This window comes from Odocoileus virginianus, chromosome 9, assembly GCF_023699985.2.
Source record: "Odocoileus virginianus isolate 20LAN1187 ecotype Illinois chromosome 9, Ovbor_1.2, whole genome shotgun sequence".
Taxonomy (NCBI): Eukaryota; Metazoa; Chordata; class Mammalia; order Artiodactyla; family Cervidae; genus Odocoileus; species Odocoileus virginianus.
Genome location: NC_069682.1, coordinates 39,992,023 through 39,998,027, shown reverse-complemented (window position 1 = coordinate 39,998,027; position 6,005 = coordinate 39,992,023). Strand labels below are relative to the sequence as shown.

General features: G+C 45.0%; 1 long non-coding RNA gene across 1 annotated transcript; it reads left to right on the top strand.

Annotated features, from left to right (window-relative positions):
* The first annotated feature begins 413 nt into the window (after positions 1-413).
* LOC139036494 (uncharacterized) lies at positions 414-5,339 on the top strand. The gene is made up of 2 exons (XR_011489255.1): positions 414-1,568; positions 4,842-5,339. It is a non-coding gene; the product is annotated as an uncharacterized lncRNA (long non-coding RNA).
* The last annotated feature ends 666 nt before the right edge of the window (positions 5,340-6,005 follow it).

The window sequence follows — 6,005 nt, the reverse complement described above, 5'->3', positions numbered from 1 at the left end:
ATATTTTATATATTCAGCAGATATGGTCTCAAGATACATGATAACTTTGTCCTCAGATGAGATAATGCAACATTTGGGATGCCTTATTTCGTAGTTTAATCCTAAACTGACCTGGTCACTGGGGCAGCCATCTGTGCTCATTAATTGCCTTTATCCCAAGGAAAAATGAACCCTCTGTGGCAACAGGCAATTATTGTTTGGATCAAGGCACCCAGAGAAACAGGAACCTCTTTTCTCTGATGTTTACATTTCAAAGATAAGGCTCCCAGTCCTTTAAGAAAAATTTGCAAAACCGAAAAAACTTTATCTTAACTAACCAATAAAAAGAGGGCCAGCAGAGTAACATTGATCGACTGAGCTGGTCCTGGTTCAGGGCCCAGAATTTGGTATTGATGAAATATAGCCTTCCTCTGTGCTCCACTCAGTAAAGTCAGGACACAGGGTTATTTGAACTTGACAATGACCAACACTTTGGCCATCTGATGTGAAGAACTGACTCATTGGAAAAGATCCTGATGCTGGGAAGGATTAAAGGCAAGAGGAACAGGGGATGACAGAGAATGAGGTGGTTGGATGGCATCACCAACTCAATGGACATGAGTTTGAGCAAGCTCCAGGAGTTGGTGATGGACAGGGAGGCCTGGCATGAGGCAGTCCGTGGGGTCACAAAGAGCCGGACACAACTGAGCAACTGAACTGAACTGAAGACAGTGACCAGACTAGGAGAACTAGAATGTGTTAAAACCTTCTCCTGGGGAAATGCAAGACTTCTTCAGCATTCACAATATTCAAGTCACCTTTGCCAAATGTTGGGATTAGCAACATTTCTGTGGCTTAAGTGTCCTCACTAGAATTCAGTTAGGTAAACAATGAATCAGCAAACACACTTGCTATTTTTTCCCCCAGGTTGTGCACACAAGAACAAGCCTGAAAGTTTTGCAATTTGCTTTTGCAGAGCTATATCCTCAGATCTTGCCCTGGCACTTGACAACCATCTTCTCTGAAAAAAGGACAAAGATTTTGTTTGTTTTTTTTGTTTTTGTTCAGTCACTAAGTTGTGTCCAACTCTTTGCGACCCCATGGATGGCAGCACACCAGGCTTGCCTGTCCTTCACTATCTCCTGGAGCTTCCTCAAATTCACGTCCATTAAGTCAGTGATATCATCCATTGGTGCCAAACAATGGGGATGCCCTCGTTTGTTTTAATTGGAGAATAATTGCTTTACAACATTGTGTTGGTTTCTGCTATACCATGAATCGGGATGTGTATACATATATCCCCTCCCTCTTTAGCCTCCCCGCACCCCTGCCATCCAGGACCGAGATTTTGAAGTGCTGTGGGAGGGCAACTCTGTAGCCTCCACTGTCTTGCAACTCAGGGACGTTGGAAGGAAAAATCTACAGGAAGAAGAAACTGGGAGCACAAGCTTGTCCTCTCCATTGGCAGGAACCCCCGGTGCAGGATTGAATGGTACAGAGTCACCTCTACAGACTTGCGTGCCCACCCCAGGAGAGAAACCTTCACGCCAGAGGCCAGCCTGGGGAACAGCCTCGGGGGAGACGCATAAGTAAGGGGACAGGGGAGTAGGGCTCGCTCATGAATCAGAACCTGGAAAAGAGGCTGAGCAGGTTTTCCCCCACAACACGAGGAATTCTAGGTGGGTGGACGGCCTTGTGGAAATCAAGGAAGGGGCTGGGTAGTGACAAGGTTGAAAGAACCAGCCTTTACTTGAGTGAACCAAAGCTTTGTTTTACCACAAAATCTGTTTCTTCTTTTCTCTGAGTGTTTCTCAGAGTCTCTCATAACCTGGTGCTTGTTATGGTGAAAAGTTTCAGTTCAGTGCAAGCGTCTGAGCCAGCTAGACCAATGGCCCCTGAGCACAGGAACTGGGCAGTTTCCTGCAGGAGGCCTCTCCATTGGCATCAGTGGGACAGAGAGCTCAGCCCTCAGGACAACAAGGTGGACCCTGACTGAACATTCCTATAGGGGACCACCACACACTTCCAACTGTAGGCTCTCAGAAGCCTTACATTTATTTAAATTAAAAAAAAAAAAAACAATGTTTATACACAGAAATATATTTGCACAAGGAAAAATTCTGCTGAACACAACTCTTAACTCACACACACACACACACACACACACACACAGAGGCATACACACAATTTCCAATCTGCTCTCCCTAACCAGCCCTAAATATGGCCATAGGTCTCTGCCTCTGTGGGCAGCTGGGTGAGGGAGAGAAGATGAAAGATCTATGCTTTATGACCCTCAATTATCTAAATACATTATTTACAGGCAGTGCACCCCTCCTTCCTGCCATTTTCAGGGTAATATTTGCTACTCCTAGGACTGAAATTTGTTAATTGCCTTTATCTTATCTGGTTTCCATACCAAGTGCAGACACACCTTATAATAAATCTTAAAAATCTAAGTGCCCCAAGAAACTCTTGGTCAGTGGCCGCACCCCTGCCTCCTAGGAAAACGCACACTGGTCGTGAAAACAGTGGAAGAGAGATGCAAGAAATAGAATAATTTTTAAAGTAGTAGCCTTCATTTTGAGAGCTCCTTTCCATCCAGTGGTACCAAAAGAGGGAACCTGTTGGCTCAGAGTCTGTGCAGCCTCCCAGGGCTGTGCTTCCATCCCTCTATCCTGCTCTAAAAGTCTTTGTTCACTGTGAGTCAGCAGTATTTTTGAAAGAGGGTGGGGTGCTATTTTTGATAGTAAGGAGGCAGAAATCTCAAGAAGCTAATAAGTTCAAGCAGATCCAAGTTTCACTCTTCTGTTTTCTCAGAAAGTAATGCCAGATTCTAATCAAAATCGTCCATGGACTCTGGCTCTCAATAGGACGGTGGGGTTCCTAAACTGCCCAGTGGTTCTGAGGTCCAAGGCGGTACCCTCAACAGTCCTATTGTGCTGTCCAAGAGCTTTGTGCACTGTGAGTCAGCAGTATTTTTAAAAGAGGGAGATTAGAGAGCTAATAGTACAGAAACGCTTTTGGATGATCACGCTTGGTAACCATGAATGCTTCAGTGAGGACCGGTATGGAGAAACCTCTGCAGGGTGTGTTTTTAAAGGAGCCTCTTTAAGCAACTCTAATGTTTTATGTAAACATTACCTGTTGGTCTTCTTATTGCACTACATGCAAATGGAACAGAACACTGGATTATGTAAGAATGTGAACTGAATGCATCACTAGGTAGTTAAAGCTTGCTCCTGGGGAAATGCAATCGCTCTTTTATCATTGAACCTTGGGATTAGCACAGACGGGGCTGCAGAAGATGTCGAAACTGGAATTCAGTTAGGCAAATACTTACTGAGTCTCTCCTATGTCCAAAACACTGTTTATAATTTTTTTTTAGGGTCACATAAACAAACCTAAGAGTTTTGCAATTTGTAGGACTTTATCCTCTAATCTTGCCCTGGATCTAAAATTACAAAACCTTCTTTGCAAAAAAAAAGGAATAATTGTTGCTGGACCTTGAAGCCCCTGTGCTGTGTGCTGTGCTTAGTCATTGATGCCCAACTCTTTGCGACCCCATGGACTGTAGCCAACCAGACTCCTCTGTCCATGGGATTCTCCAGGCAAGAATACTGGAGTGGATTGCTATGCCTTCCCTCCAGGGGATCTTCCCAATCCAGGGACCAAACAACACTCATCTCTTGCATCTCCTGCATTGGCAAGTGGGTTCTTTACCACTAGTACTATTTAGGAAGCCCAATATTGAAGATACCTACTCTGAAGAGTCTCTTCTTCTGGCAAAATAACCTCTGTCACTTTAGAAATTCTTTATACTAAAAGTTTAATACTTTCATGATTCACATTGACTTTTTCTAGGCTATCCTGTATTTCATTAGTTGCACATTCCTTCACATAAAATGAAGCCAAAGTGCATCTTAAAATTGATAGTATGCCATTGTCTAATGAACAGAGTTTTTTTCTTTCTTAGGTAGAACGTCTTAGTGCATCATACAACCGTTTACATCTTAGATTTGAGGAATGAAGGTCACGAGGTGGAGCATCACTAACCTCTGCAACATTCAGCTTAGCAGGGAATGCATCCTAGAGCTACTTAATATCATCAGTCATGACTGTAAATCTGCCTTCATACATAAAAATGCATATGAATTCTTCAGAGAGGACTTCCCTGCTGTCCTGGGTCAGGAAGATCCCCTAGAGAAGGAAATGGCAACCCACTTGCCATGTTCTTGCCTGGGAAATCCATGGACAGGGAAGTCTGGTAGGCTACAGTCAATGGGGTCTGTGAAGAAGGTGAAGACTAAGACTTCACCTTCCAGTACAGGGGATGTGGGTTTGATCCCTGGTAGGAGGGCTAAGATCCCACATGCCTTGCAGCCAAAAACCCAAAACATAAAAAGTAGAAACAACACTGTAACAAATTCAATGAAGAGTTTAAAAAATGGTCCACAGGATGAAATTTAAAAAAAAAAAAACAGGGAAAAAAAAAGTCTCCAGGGAGGACATAACACAGAGCTCCATGCTGAAAAGTGAAGAGGTCTTAGAGTGGATTGAATGGGTGGCCCCCAAAGATACGCCCACCCTATAAATGACATATTTCGGGGAAAGGTCTCTGCAGGTGTAATTAAGTTAAGGATCTTGGGATGAGATTATCCTTCATTATCCAGGTGATCCACAAATCTAAGGATGTGTGTTAATCCCTCAACCCTGTCCAACGTTTTTGCTACCCCATGGACTGTAGTCCACCAGGCTTCCCTGTCCATGGATTTCCCAGGCAAGAATACTGGAGTGGGTAGCCATTTTCTTCTCTAGGGGCTCTTCCCAACCCAAGGATCAAACCCAGGTCTCCTGTGTTGCAGGCAAATTCCTTACCATCTGAGCCACAAGGGAAGCCCTAGGTGTCCTTATAAGAGACAGAAAAGAAGACATAGAGAGAAGAGGAGGCTGCAAGAAGATGGGGGCAGAGACCTGAGTGATGCAGCTGCAAGAGGCAGTCGCTGGGGACCAGGGGTCCAGGTCCAAGAACCCCTGGAACCAGCAAAAGCTGCAAGAGGCAGGAGGGATTCCCCCCCCCCCCACACCAGAGCCTGTAGGATGAGCATGCCCTTCGTGCTCCACAAGTGAAGACAACAGATATTTCCAAGGCTTTGAGCTCTTCCAGTGGATGTGAATGATTCTAAGTATCCCTTAATGAGACCCTCATCTATCGTGCTCTACACCTTAGATTCATGGTCAGAATCCCTATTCGCAAACTCTCACTCCATAGCCACAGGCAGAACTCAGAACATCCTGGGAGGAAAGAAGAGTTTGAGTAAATTGAAGATGCTCATCCTGTAATAAACAACATTGACAACAAATCACTTTAAATGTTGGAGGTTTTCTCATACAGTCTCCTGTTACTCATCCCCACTTGAGACAAGATCAGAACAGCTTATTTCAGGCGGAAGGAGTTCAGACACAAGGGAAGTGATCCTGACCCACTTTACAAAGAAAAGTCTTGCATCGTCCCTTCTAGGGTTAAAAAGTTGGTGGACGCCTCCCCCCAACCCCGGCCCTCCAACTCATGTGCCCCTCTGGGAAGGCTAAGGGAGCCTCCAGTCCAAACAAACTATGACATTAAGCAACTCTCATGCCCTAAAGAGATAAACAGCCTTCACTCTGCCACCATCCTCATCACCAATATTTGCTCAAACAAACCAAAATAAACTTGCAAGCTAGAGTCTAGCCGACGTGAACTTAACACTTTAGCCAATGCTTCCCCCTGGCGTGTGGCTGAGATATTGCATGAGCCCAGGATTGGGACTATGTATAGCAGACAAGAGTTTGAGGAAAACCTAGAGACACTTTCAAACTCCTGTCAACCAGCTTATTCCACAGACAAGGAAACTGACAAGACCTGGGTTTCCCCGTGGGTCCCACAGGCAAGGCTGGCGGAGGTGATGGGACTTGAGGGTCCCTGTCTCCCATCTTTGCTGCCTGGTCAGATAACAGCCAGGCAGGGCAGGCCAGGTAACAGTGATCCA